This window comes from Corvus hawaiiensis, chromosome 27 (genome assembly GCF_020740725.1).
Source record: "Corvus hawaiiensis isolate bCorHaw1 chromosome 27, bCorHaw1.pri.cur, whole genome shotgun sequence".
Lineage (NCBI taxonomy): Eukaryota > Metazoa > Chordata > Aves > Passeriformes > Corvidae > Corvus > Corvus hawaiiensis.
In genome coordinates, this window is record NC_063239.1 from 476,694 (window position 1) to 491,200 (window position 14,507).

Below are 14,507 nucleotides of genomic sequence, written 5' to 3' on the forward strand. Positions count from 1 at the left end.
ACATTAAAGATCCTTCCAGCTGAAGTTGTCCCTTACTCCACTTTATTTTATGTGCATGGAAGAGCTTCTGTCAAAGATTTTGGGTGCTGAACGTAAAGTCCGGAGGAGATTTGTGCCAACACTGCTGTGCTGGGAACATCCATAGGAAATCTCCCTGGGACCTCTGCAGCCATCCCCCAAACCACTCCTTTTCAGTGGAAATTTTATTTCCATCACCCATCTGATTGTATAATGATTATCAGCTCTGGATTATTAAATTTCCATCCCTCCTCCAGACTGCTGGATAGGAGGGAGGGGGAAAAGAGCCCTTTAACTGAGTCCAAGGCCAGCATTTAATACTCTCCTCAATACCAGCCTATCAATGTTGGAGGCCTCTGTAATTCTTTTTAAACTGTCAGTTAACAAGAATTATCCTTGTAAACAAACAAATCCTTGTGTGAACAGGCTCTTTTGATACTTAGGAATGAGGCTAAACAAGCACTGAGGAACATCTGAAGTCTGATGTTTTAATCAAAGCCTGGTTTCCGTGCTGCTCCTGAGCTGGGAGCTCACAGCAGCTCCCAGGCACCTCCCCACAGGCCTTTATTCTTCAATGCTTTATTAAAAGACAGTATTTTATTAAAACTTGGGGGGATCAGGCTTTATTGTGCCTGCAGAACTCTCTATGCACCCCTCTCTATGAAGGAATTCATTCACAATTTGCCTGCGAGTTTTGGAGAGCCCCCCTTCCTCCACCTGCTTTGTACAGTGATTAAAAGAGCTGGAATCAGTTAAACCTGCTGAGGTTTAACTGTTATTTCACAGATTATCACCAACAAACTGAGCCTCCCATATCCAAAAATTGGGACTTTGGTGCTCTGATCTCATGGACTTGGGTGCTTATTGTGCTTTGCAAGTCTTAATCCTGCTGCACTCAGTATTTGGGTGATGCAAATTTATTATTCATTAACAAGAACCAGTTCTAGAATTAACTTCAATAAACCCAAACCTTTCTTACACACCTCCTTCTCTGCTTGGGCAGCGTTATCATGAGGTTAGAACTTATGAGGAACACAGAGAAATTACATTAATTAACATTTGAGGTCAAGACAGTAGCTTTGAACAAGGTTAAGTAAAATATGGGAAGTCCCAACATAAAATCTCAGATGTTAAAGGTCTAAGACACTCTGTAGAAACACAAGCACAGTTCTTAAGAGGCTAAAACCCCCACATACTACTCTTAAAGGACCAGCTGCCCCAAAGCTCATAAAATATGTGGAGTTTTGGTTTTATTTGAGTGCTAAATTTGGAGGAAAAAATCCCTGTTCAGTCTGGGAGATGACAGGGGTGAGGTTAAATCTCTATTAAACTTTTCAGATAAAAAGTAATCAATTTCCATAAAACAGAAAATTTGCTGTCAGGAGACTCTTCTGAGGATGAGAATTTAGGGTCAGAAAAAAATGGATCGAATTAGCAGTGACAATAATTGAGGGGAAATATTGGACAATTGTGTAAAAATGGCACTTAGGGGTGGTTTTTTGCTAGTTTAATAACTCAGCTGAGACGACCTGCAGAGCAAATCTTCCTCAGGGGGGTCTAAAATCTGAGTCAAACACAGATCCTGCCTGGCTGGGGAGTGCTGGTGGGAGTTTTCCATGAGAATAGCAGAAACAGACAAAAATTCCTGTAAAAACATGTGTACCTAGTAAAAATTATGATGAAAAAAAATGTCTTTCCAAGACAAAAACCCCACAGCACCATGTCTTGGTTTGAAAGACAGGTGTCTGCTAAGGAAGGCAGGAGCCTCCCTTGGAATGGCAGATGCAGCCCCCTTCCCTCCGAGTTATTATAATTTTGAAATCAAGGGGCTTTTAGGCAAAGATGTGGGAAATAGGAATATCAGTTCTTTACTATTATATATCTCTATGTGTATAACCAGTCAAGCAAACAACAATAACTACGGCAGTAACAGCAAACAATCACAAACCCAGCCCCAGCCCTCTCGGCTGTCGGGCCCTTTCCCCTCGGGTGCAGTTCCGCTCGCAGCCGGCAGGGGCGCTGGCGGCTCCCGGTGAGCAGGGCAGGTGCGATGGTTCCCCCGCGGCTGCAGGGGGCGCTCCGGAGCGAGCTCGGGGAGCACGCGGCACCGGTGCCCCGGGATCCCGGGGAGGGATGGGACAAAGGCTTCACAAACCCCTGGGCAGCCGATCCCAGTGTCCGGCCGGACCCTCGGGAACAGCAGGCTGGAACGGCAGGGACGAGCACAAATCCTGGGTGGCAGACAAGATGCATCCAAACGGGGAACCCCCCGGAGGTCTGGGCGAGCAGGGCTACAACGCAGCGAAGGCTCGAAGCAGCAGCGGGGGCAGGGTGGCCACAGCCCGGCTCCAAGCAGGGCAGGGAAGGCGGGCTTGGGATCCCGGGGCTTCTCCAGCAGAAGGAAAAGCAGCCCAAGAAAGCAGCCGAAGAAAGCAGCCTCCCTCTCTGTCCAAACGCCGGGACCGACTGTCCGCACACCCAGGTGAAACAGAAGAGTAGCCAGATGCACCCCACCGCAGTAGGCACCCCTTTTGTTTTTCTTAAATACCCAGCAATTTTTCCCCCTAGCAACACGTATGGGGAAAATTCCTTTAACAGAAAAAAAAACCCCCAGGAGAGCTCCTAAAACCCCAACACACCATCACCTTTGAGAGCTCAGGTACATGTGGTCAAACATAGGTAAATCTGGTTTGCAGCTCTGAATTACTCACAAATGAATGACTTAACTGTTTTAATGAAATTGCAAACTTTCATGAAAAGAATTACACCAACTTCTTTCCTTATCACATTCTTCTAAATCACAGAAATCAAAAACTCTGACATTGCTTCACCTGAGAATGTTTTCTTTCCTGAAATTAATATTTTGATGGCACAGTGGTTTTCTACAGACAAGACAACGTAAGGCTCCTGAGGAACCCTGAGCACAAGCAGCAATTGGGTCCAACCAACAAATTTATCCTCATTTCAGGAAAATCCAAATGGAAACATGGCCAGGTGTCCCTGCGCAGCTTTGCAAGGTGAGGCAGTGCTGGATTTTTGGGAATGCTGGCAGAACTGGGAACACTGGTTTAGGACAAAGCCACACCCAGAGCACTGAACACCACAGGCTTGGGAGTCCTTGTTCATGCCTTGGTTTAAATCTGGTCCAACACTCGTTAGGATCAAAGCTAAATTGAGACTTGAGCAGAGATTCTCATGTCATTAAATGTCATTGAACTGGCTGCTGACCTGGCCCAGCAGCGCCTGGTGTTTCACACACCTGAGTGACAGGGACATCGTGACCCTGCCAGGCTCTGCCGCGGCTTTATGGGCACATGAGGAGCTCACAAAGAGCCTGCCAGCAAAACTGTGCTCCCAATGACGCTGCCCTGTCCCTGGGCTTCCTGCAGTCACTAAAACCTGGGACTGACCCTGGAAATGCCTTCCCTTCAAAGGTTGCGCTAACACATCCTGGCCCGTTCTCCTTGACATTCAATAATTTGTGTCGGAGGTCCCAGGCTGCGGTCCAGCTCTGATGTGGTGATCCCAGTACCATCAAAGTAAAACGCCAAAATCACAAGTGGCCCAGTTCCTCTTGTTTCACCTTTATTTTTGCTGTAGAAGGTGGCTGGAGAAATAAATGGAGAAAGACCCTGCACTGTGCTGGAGCCTCCTGCAGCACCCAGGTGATGCAAATGCAAACTCGGCCCTCCGGTGCAGCTTTTATTCATCTTTTGAATGAATTGAAGCACAAATGTGCCAGGGGAGTGCTTCCCTCTGAGCCAGAGGGACTCAGCACACTCCTGCTTTCCTTGGCCTTTCCTTGAGCCGGAGCCTGGGTGGGTGGGGGAGCTGAAGGGAAAGGATTACAGGGGTTTGTTCTGGGCTGTCACAGGGAGAAAATCCCAGTCTGGCTGCCAGATGCATTAAACTCCTGATCTCCCCACGGCACGAAATTATCACTGGCATTAAATCTACGCTAATTCAGCCCTCAGCAAGGGGAGGTGATTGAACCCAGAACCTTTTCCAATGTCATTCACAAGCCCTAATTAGAGAAATGCTCCTCTGCTCCCTTCACGTTCCATTAGTAGAGGTATTATTTTAAAATGTATTATTCATATTAATTAGGCAGAATGAGGATAACAAGTTATAGAGGATGAGGAACTGTGCTCAGACATGCTTGGTCCCACTTCATTTTCTTGGAGAAACACTAAACTCATGTTACAAAGGTTGGTGCTCAGTGTTAATAATGGAAAGAGCACAAAAATGTTCTAAGATGAACATTAATTGTAACGCATAAAATTTCAACCAACTGAAGAGCAAATTTTTTTCTCCTTTGTGTTCCTCCCTCCCACACTTCTGGAAAATCAGAATTTCCACCAATGAAAAAAAATTCCTGTTGGAAACATGGCCTGACATCATCAGAGCAAGTCAAGGAACGCCACAGAAACACAAAAATGCAGGAAATACCTGAATTGTGCTGAGAATGCAGCCGTGTTTTATATGGAATAGGACTTGCAGAGCACTTTTATGTACAGGTCAAAAACACTTTTATAGAGAAATAAGTCTGTATCCTATCACAGGCCTTTCCATTCCTGCTTGGAAAGGTTCTCTGGCTGGGCAGATCAGTGGTCGGGGCTAATATGGCAATTTCTGTGTTCTTAGGGGGAAAAAATAAAATGCAGTGCAATAACACACTCAGGGGAAAAATCTAGAAAAACCTAAAAAGTAAAGTAAAACCATAAAAATGGCAATAAATTCATTTTCCCCTCCTGCGTTGCAATAGGGTTTTATGGGCAACATTAAAACTGCAACATGAGTTATCCTTGCAGGACTTACTTGAAAGTATCTGGGACTGGAGCAGGGAACTAAAATCCACCAATCCTGGCCATGAACCCACTTTATATCCCCACAATTACATTCATAATCCACTCATTTGAACCACCATAGGTATTATTTAGATGTATGCTGGACGTTTGGGCTAAAATAAATTGAAATAAAAATATAATGCAGAGCTGGAAAATATACTCTGTGCAAAGTACTGCATCTCACTGACAAGTACTTAAAAAAAAGGCAAAAAGTAATAAAAATTACTGCTAGAAAAATCAAAGTGTTCCATTCCTAGATTTTATGGGGGCAATAAAAAATGAAAAAGAAGCTCTAGTTAAGCTGGCCTGATGAAGTGATATACAGCCAGAAAGGCATTCAAGGTTGTGTGGAAACAGATTTAAAATTGATATATATCAAATACAATAATTCTGGTGCATATTAAGTAGAGTCTAGCTGGGATGTTCGTGCAGACTTGCACCAGATGATTGTAAATTAAATAAAAAAATAAAGCCCCAGCTGGACAAAACTGGGATGGAGCTGTTAAGAGCAGCTTTACCCCGTTAAGAGGGGGTAGCTGAGCAGCACTGGAAATTTTGTTTATTTTATTTTCAGGAGTGTCTGGAAGGACCTGTTTGATTTCATTTTTACCATCATGGGAGCTGAGAGTTGATGAGGATTTTGTGTTCATTCAACACAAGTGGAAAATCAACATTCACTGGGTTGGCATCCCGGGATCATCGACATCCTGGCCACGTTCCAGAGGGGTTCAGATTGTGGCTCCTGGTTTATTCTCTGGAGAAAGTCACTGGGTGGGGAGGGGCTGGGATGGAATTCCCAGAGCAGCTGTGGCTGCCCCTGGATCCCTGGAAGTGCCGAAGGCCAGGTTGGACAGGGCTTGGAGCACCCTGGGACAGTGGGAGGTGTCCCTGCCCATGGCAGGGGTGGCACTGGGTGGGGTTTAAGGTCCCTTCCCACCCAACCCATTCCAGGATTCCATAGTTCAACATAAATTCACTGGGAAGAATGAACTGATCTTTTCAACACTCCCCAGTATTCATCCTCCTCCTCCTGGAACAAGAAAAACTGTGGCTGCCCAAAGTAATCATGGCAAAGGGCTGAATTTCAGATTGTGGCTTTGCAGTTGCTCCCTCTGAAATTCCCCCTCAGCTGAGGACCAGCACAGCACTTACACTGCTCTGGGAATAAAGGAACTGGATTTTCATAAAACAAAGAGTTTCTGGAAGCAGCCAGGCTTTGCACTCTTGAGGATTTGAGTTTCCTCTCGTTTCAGGAGGATTTGCTGGTTTCCCTGGTCAGGATCATGAGGAGCTGTCACTTGTAGGAACTGAGTCCCCAGAGTAAACACAGCAACACTCACAGCATCTCCCTTGGGATGGGAATCCTGCTGTGGCTCTACTACACATCACCACCTTCACTACTACTCCTAGTAACTCACCTAATGCACGAGTAACTCACAGTGAGAAGTCAAGAATACAAACCAAGACCTCAGGGCAGGTCCCTCAAACCTCAAATGCAGGGACCAGCGTTCTAACCCAGCTGGGGATGCCCACACCAGTGGGATGATCCAGATCCACACTGGAGCTATGGAATGAGCTGCCACCAAGAGCTTTCCACCCGTTTCCCACCCAGTGAGGTGAAGCAGCCTGAAAAAAATATAAAAAGGCACTGAAGACAACAGAATCCTCAGAAAATTGCTCAAAGCATCCATCTCAAGGAACTCAAGTGATTTGTTGAGAGCAGAAGCTGAAAAGCACTGCCAAGGATAAAGCAGGCTGGGATGTGACAGGTTAAGGAATGTTATCCCAATTATCCTGGAGAAGTTGGAATTCCAGACTCTTACAGAGCACTTGGATGTGCCAAAGCAGGAGCCTGTTCTGGAATATCCACACCTACAAATGCTCACAGCCCTGAGGAAATGAGCTCTTTGTGAGTTGAGCATGGGCAGCACCAGCCCCGGAGTGCCCTGGGAATGCTGAATTATCAATAACGAGGAGTTCTTGATGGGCCTGGTTGGCTACTCAAGGGGACAAGGCCTTCCCCTCCTTCCCTTTATGGGCCATGGGGTTCAATCGCTGTGTGTGCAGCTGCCTCGAGGAGTTCAAGCCCAACACTTCTGATCCTAGAGGGATGGAGCAGAGGAAATGAGGCTGTTCCCTCCCTTACCTCCAAACCTTCCACTTTTTAGAGATTTAAACAAGCCACCCCCAATCCCCCTGAAAAGCCACCCCGGCTTCTTTTCCTCCAATTAAATCCTGGTCTAAAATACAAATATTTACCACAGACACACAAGAGGTGGCACGAGGTGGAGCTGTCACAGGGAGGACAGTTTTAAGAACATGGAGGGCGTTCTTGGTGCTGTGATTTACAGGAGAATTATACAGGAGTGCTTTTATAACAACATTTCCCCCCTTATTCTTCGTTAGTGTCCCTGAATCTCCTGTGACTCCATCGCCACATGAGTTAATTTATTAATAAAGCCCAAGCTCCAGAGTTCTTTGAATAGGAGGTGGAAAAGAGGCCACACTCAGTCCTCACAACTGCAAAAAAACCCGGACTTGAATCGCAAACCTCCAAAGACCATGAAAGAGATCATTTCCAGGACTCTTAATGCAACCTTGGAAAGATTTGAGCCGTGCAGAGAAATCACTAAACAGCAATTTTAAAATAAATAGAAGGTTTTAAAAAGAGATTGGGCAAATTCCTGGAGGACAGATTCACTCACAGCATCAGCAATAAAACCACGATTGTCTCCATGGCTCCTTCACCTCTGGAAGGGTCTGAATGCTCTTTAAAGAGAAGTTTCAGGAGAGGGATTGCTTGTTGCTCTGTATTTGCAAAATCTCAGGTTGTTTTTCCTTAGCTTCAAGGATTTGACAGTCAGGAGTGGGACAAAGATGGACCTTTATTTGTGAACTCATCAGTCGTATCCTTCAATCTGTAGGTGCAAGGTACAGGACAGTTTATTTATAAATTATATATCATATAGTCATAATATTATACATACTATTTTAATAATTCTTTTTTCAGATCAAAAAATTGCACAGAAAAATCCATTTCTCACGGAGGAATGAACTTGGACCACTCCTTTTTCCAATATTGCTCTTCTTGTCCTGGAATATTTTTTTAAAAGGTGAAAAAGTACAAAGAAAACCTTGCTCAGTTAAGTTGAAACACTTCAGGTTCATATCATTAGGACAAAATATCTACAGATCAGCACCACACGGTCATTAAAAGGAAAATTATTGGTAAGACAGTTTGTTGTATTTGGCAATAAATCAGTAAAGAAAATCAGATGCAGAAATGGCACCCAGAGAAAAATATCTCATGCAAAAATGCTTCAAGCCACCACTTGTTCCAACATTTTGGGATGTCAGAGAGTTGGAAATAACTTTGCTGTGTGTTGTAAATTCCATGTACAACTGCAGTGTGCTACAGGCAAAAAGAAAATGTCTTAAAGCCCCAAAATTAGACAGAGATAGGAGATAGAAGTGACCTGACATTCCTGTGGTCATGCAGTGATGGGGTCAGGCACAACTCCTGGATTCCCAACATTAAATTCACACTGCATGGAGCCATTCGGATGGCAAATATCCAGAAAAACTGCTGGAAAAAACATCAGCAGCACTCAAACGTTCCTGTCCAGGCTCCTGGCCTGGCCACTGCTTGTAAAATTTGTTCATTTCTTGCAGTCCCAACTGAAGGAGGTTTATCTCCAGGTATAAAATAAACATCACAACGAGGAAGATGCAGATAGAAAACACAAAGGCCTGAAGGTCCCCGAGGAACAAAGCAGGGAGCGGAGCGGCTGAGAAATCAGCCTTTTAAAGGGAACCAAAAGGATTGAATCAAACTCGGAGAGAGGACAAGGAAATGATCAGAGACATGAGGCTGGAACTAAACTAAATCTGGGTGTCTAAATGAGATCTAGAGGAGAGTATGCAAATGGAAATGAATCAGGCAGAGTCAAGACTCAGAGCTGACCCTGAGATCTGAGGCCACGGGGATTGCATGGCCTGGGGTGGGAGAGTTGGCCCATAAGGGATGGGAATTGTGTTTGGCTCCAGAGTTCTCCAAAAGCAGTGGTCCGAGGAAAGCAGGAGGAGGGTCCATCCTCACAGCTGCCATGCAGGTTTTGGGGAGGAGGGGCAGGAAAAGAAGACAAAGGCTGCACAAAATATTAATTCTGATTTATTTACTTCAATGACTGAATTCTTAGCGAGCCAGGTGAGATCTCAAGGCTAAACAGAGTCATATCCTTCAGCCACAGGACTTTTGAGATGCCACTGCAGCTGCTTTGCCCGGAAATTAGAGGTTGGGCTCAATGAGCTCAAAGGTCTTTTCCAACCCAATTGATTCTGTGATTCTGTGAAATTCACTTGTGGCTTCACCGGAGAGTTGCTCACTTTTGTTAAAATGGTCCTGAACCAGGCAGTCCTGCACTGTTAGGTCACATCGCTACATCTGGAATTCAGGTCTGAAATTTCTCACAGGAGTCCAGAGCTCGACTTTTGGGTTCTTTCTCCTCCTTCACCCACATAAAGTACATCCTAATTGTCAGATAAGCTCACCCTGATAGTGGGATCAGTGTGTAATGGTGGTCACAGAACAGAATAGTCAGCAGCAGAAGACAACAATGAGTTAAATGACCCCACACGATGCTGTATTTATTTTATTCCCCATCACCAGCAATTACAAATCATAACAAGAGAGTCTTTTGACCTTTAGAATAACTGACACCGTCTCGTGCAAGCCAAGCAGAGCAGCCTGCCCAAGAGCACAGGCAGGGGAAGGACGAGAGTCAAGAGCTGTAATTAGCTGCATAATTATTTTCCAAAATAAAATGTGCAATCTTCACCTCTTTGGCGCTGAGCGGTGTCACTGGGGCTGCTGTCATCATCTGCCATCTCTGCACTGTCATTATGGGGCTGATAAGGGATGACAAACACCTCGAGATCCACTGGAGGATGGTTTATTGCCCAACTTCCCCCAATTCCTGTATTTATGTCCTTGTTTTGGGGGAGGATGGGGTTTTGAGGAGGGGAAGGAAGGTTGCTGACATCAGAACCAGCTGGGAGAAGGAGCTCTTGTCCCCAGGAATCCAGTCTGGTGCTGTAATGATCATTGCATGTTAAATTCTGTCTTTTTTTCCCTTTGCTCAATGACAAAACTCTCCTCGAGTCAGGGTTTTACTCCAAGCTCCACTCGGCACAGGAACAGAATGAACACAAGAGCTGGAGCAGGAAGGAAGGAAAGAAAGGGAAGAAGGAAATCCAAGCCTTATAGAAATACTGCTTAAGTGAATCTGACTCCACAGGAAACAACCATACAGTGAGAGGGCCTGAGCTAACAAATTGATCTAAAAATAAGCTGCATAATATTGTTTGTTTGTGTAGTGAAACAAGAATAACCAAAGTAATTTAATTATTGTTGCCCCAGAAATCTGTCATTACACAGTGTCTGTCTGTGCTGCTGTTTTCTATTTATCCAAAGCCAAGGTTACTCTTTTTATTATAGCAGCAGAAGCCTTTTGCCCCCAAATTATTCTTGCTAATAGAAGTATTATTATTATTATTATTATTATTATTATTATTATTATTACTCCAAAACAAGCATGGATTGGAAAATCAGCACTAAAATCTAATTTGGGAACCTTGGGCTTTCTTGGGACCAGGGGAACTCCACTAAAACTGCAGCAGGAGCACTCCTGAACCCCTTGTTTGAAGTGGGAAATGCCTGCAGGAACAGAACCTCAGGGGGAGCCGAGTTCTTGCCAGCCCCAAAACTCCAGAAGAGCTCTCAGTGGTGTTTTTTCTTGAGGCCATGAGACAAACAAGAAACTCAGAACCCACAGCTGCCAAGGGACAGAACACAGAATATTCACAAGTTTGGGGGGGTTTGATGAAGACAGAAGGATTTAATTATTCAAAACAAAACACACATAAAGGAGCCTGTCAATTAAAGTGAGTGATAAAAGTTTAGGGTTGCTGTGAAATATTTAACAGGCAATGCTGAATTTTTTATGGAAGAAATATTTGTACTTGCCAGAGTCTGATGTTAATATACAGAAATTAATACAAACATCAAACCTGAGCTTTCAGAGAGGCAGCTCAGGAAAGGGTCAAGGTCTGTCAAAATTAACACCAACAGGACCAAAACTAAAAGCTGTGTACCTACACTCGTGTCAGCCTGTGTACCCCGAGCTGGCCCTGCTCTGAGGGGTAGCTGCTCACTAAAACCTGTCCCCAGACTGAATTTACAGCTCATCCTGACCACCATTTCTCCACTCCTAATGACCAGAAAGAGGCAAAAATTAACTCCAGGCTCCCCATTCTGTGGTTTAAATTGACCTTGGGTTTATGGGCATTTTTAAAAGTAACCAGGCTTTTAAATAATTATTGCAGCATTGCATTTTTTAATCAGGACAATGCAAAGCGGCAAAAAGATGATGTGCACATATTTTACAATCCGAAGAGCCAGAACATTCCCTCGTATTCCATTTTTTCCAGTGTTTTCCCAGCTTTCTGGGCCATGCTTCCAGTCTCTCCTGCACACATCGAGCTTAATCAACAACATTAATTCTGATACCTGAACTCCTTGGGTAAATTTATACATCACTGGGAAAAGGCGGTTCCGGGACAGTTAATTAGGGAATAAATGACTTAAGTACCAAGGCAAACACTCTAATTATTTCCATTTGAGTGTTCCATCACTGCCACTTTCGCATCGTTATCAGCCTGCTTTCTGAGGCAGTAATTGGGCTTTCAATGGCCACAAATGACTCACCCCAGCCAGGTTACAGGGCTGGAAACTCCAAAAAAATCCATTCTCACCACACCAGTTTCAATTTCCAGAAGGATTCTCCAGCACAGGCTGAAGCTTCACCACCAGAGTTCTGTTAGTACTCAGATTATTGCAGGGCTGCTCCTTTTAACAGAGCTCTCAGCTTTTGATGAAAAAGGAGCAATTTAAAAGCAAACAACTGCCAATATTAAGAGAAAAATACGAAGGGGTTTTTTTTTTTTGAAGATTAAGCTTTTTTCTTCTTCCTCTCTTGTGTAGCACACAATGGGGTAAAATTAGGGACTGCACTTGGCGTTGCCGGTAATTCTGAAGCAAAGCCAAGCAGAAATCCAGGGCACTCGTGGCAGGATCCACTCAGCACCATCTCAGCTGGAGCCCCCATTTCCAGCCTGGCAGTGATAAAATGAAACTTTTGAGTTGAAGTAAAAGAGAGGTAAATGTTAGCACTGAATTCTTGCTGTTACCAATGCAGACAAAGTCTGGAAGGCAAATCTGGCCAACACCCCTGGAAATTCAGAGCCTTCCCAGCAGGAACTCAGGTCTGAAGCACTCCAGTCACACCTCAGAGGAATTGAGAGCAGGTCCCTTCTCTGGCTGTTTGTTCACCAAAATCTCCAAATACCACCAGCACACCAAAATGCTTTGAAGTGTGAACAAATAAATCCTATAGCTACAGCCCCTGATACCTTCATAAAATACAGCGAGCTCTCTTAATGAAAGCCAAACGAGGTGTTTCTCCCTGGGTAGTGCAGGCCACATTTATTTTGAAAAAAGCAATGTAATTTCTAGACTCTGGAAGGAGCAAACTCATCTGTTTTCCTCTGCAAGAAGAGTCTCACCTTATCAAGAAGCATCAACCCACATCCTCTCTGGCTCGAGACCCACCTTTCCTCTCCACACTGCAAAAAGGAGCTGGGAAAAAAATACTCAGAGCAGTGAACTGCTAATTTTGTCTTTTATTTGTAATTTTTTACTCCTATAATCTATATTCCAGTACAAACTTGAGTATTACCATAACTTAAATAGCTTAGATTACACAGTTTGTGTGGATTTGTCCATTCCCTTTCTTTGCTAATTAGCCCTGGTATCTCCTTATAAATCTCAGGACAGGTTTTTTGTTACTGCTCTAGGTATTTCACAGGTTTTTGATTCTCTGCAGCCCATGTGTCTCTGACACTGCACATTTAGTGACAGTAAGACATGGAATGACTTCCTCCAGACTTCTGCTGGCTGTACTTCTCCATCCCATCCACCAGCATCACATCCCCAACTTTTCCATGAGCTTTATGCTCATTTCTACTCCACTGTAACATGAACTGCTAGAAATTATTATTGTTGCTGTTGTTGTTGTTACTGCTCTGCCTTCTGTTCCAGGAAACCACTTGTACTGAGGATGTGAGCCTTCCTTAGCAGCCACCAGGACCGAGGACATATTTTAAATCTAAAATAGACTTCCTCACAATCACACAACCCTAAAACCCTTCAGATAAAAGCAGGGAGGTTTAGGGCAAGAGTCATTAGAAATCAGCTGCTGACCAGGATTTTCACAGTTCCACAAACACAGGAGAGGAGAAACCCAAAGTGGGGAATAAATAGGACATAATAGATAGATAGATAGATGGATAGATGGATGGATGGATAGATAGATAGATAGATAGATAGATAGATAGATAGATAGATGGATGGAGGGCTCTGGCCACCTTAAAGTCCCTGTGCAGGTGAGGTGACTCAAGGAGGGCTGTGCTGGTCTGGAAATGGCCAGGGACCCTCCAGGCCCAGTCAGGAACAGGCAGATTAACCCTCTGTTCTACAAAAGCAGGTAAGACTGAGAGCTTTTGATTAAATGTACTTACCACAAAATGTTCCAACCCCAGGATCACAAACCATTCCAGCACAAACTGATCCGTCCCCAGGATCACAAACCACTCCAGCACGGGCTGATCCATCCCCAGGATCACAAACCATTCCAGCACAGGCTGATCCATCCCCAGGATCACAAACCATTCCAGCACGGGCTGATCCATCCCCAGGATCACAAACCATTCCAGCACAGGCTGATCCATCCCCAGGATCACAAACCACTCCAGCACGGGCTGATCCATCCCCAGGATCACAAACCATTCCAGCACAAACTGATCCGTCCCCAGGATCACAAACCATTCCAGCACGGGCTGATCCATCCCCAGGATCACAAACCATTCCAGCACGGGCTGATCCATCCTCAGGATCACAAACCATTCCAGCACACACTGATCCATCCCCAGGATCACAAACCATTCCAGCACAGGCTGATCCATCCCCAGGATCACAAACCATTCCAGCACAGGCTGATCTCATCACAAACCATTCCAGCACAGGCTGATCCATCCCCAGGATCACAAACCACTCCAGCACGGGCTGATCTCATCACAAACCATTCCAGCACAGGCTGATCCATCCCCAGGATCACAAACCACTCCAGCACAGGCTGATCTCATCACAAACCATTCCAGCACACACTGAGCCATCCCCAGGATCACAAACCATTCCAGCACACGCTGACCCATCCCCAGGATCACAAACCATTCCAGCACGGGCTGACCCATCCCCAGGATCACAAACCATTCCAGCACACGCTGACCCATCCCCAGGATCACAAACCATTCCAGCACAGGCTGACCCATCCCCAGGATCACAAACCATTCCAGCACACGCTGACCCATCCCCAGGATCACAAACCACTCCAGCACACACTGAGCCATCCCCAGGATCACATGTGACACACCTCCCTAATCGTATTTGAGTCACCACAATCTCCTTAAGCTCCTGGAATAAACTTAAACACAGTGATTTCCTGGCAGGAAATGAATGCTCTTAAG

At 45.0% G+C, this 14,507-nt stretch overlaps 1 long non-coding RNA gene across 4 annotated transcripts; it reads right to left on the reverse strand.

Moving 5' to 3' along the window:
* Positions 1–9,499: 9,499 nt before the first annotated feature.
* LOC125317625 lies at positions 9,500–14,263 on the reverse strand. 4 transcript variants are annotated; one of them, XR_007200140.1, is made up of 3 exons: positions 13,503–14,263; positions 12,489–12,561; positions 9,500–10,079 (listed from the first exon to the last, which is right to left on the reverse strand). It is a non-coding gene; the product is annotated as an uncharacterized LOC125317625 (long non-coding RNA). The 4 variants fall into 4 exon arrangements; XR_007200139.1 differs by lacking the exon at positions 12,489–12,561; XR_007200138.1 differs by lacking the exon at positions 12,489–12,561 and having other exon boundaries at positions 9,500–12,038.
* Between the last annotated feature and the right edge of the window lie 244 nt (positions 14,264–14,507).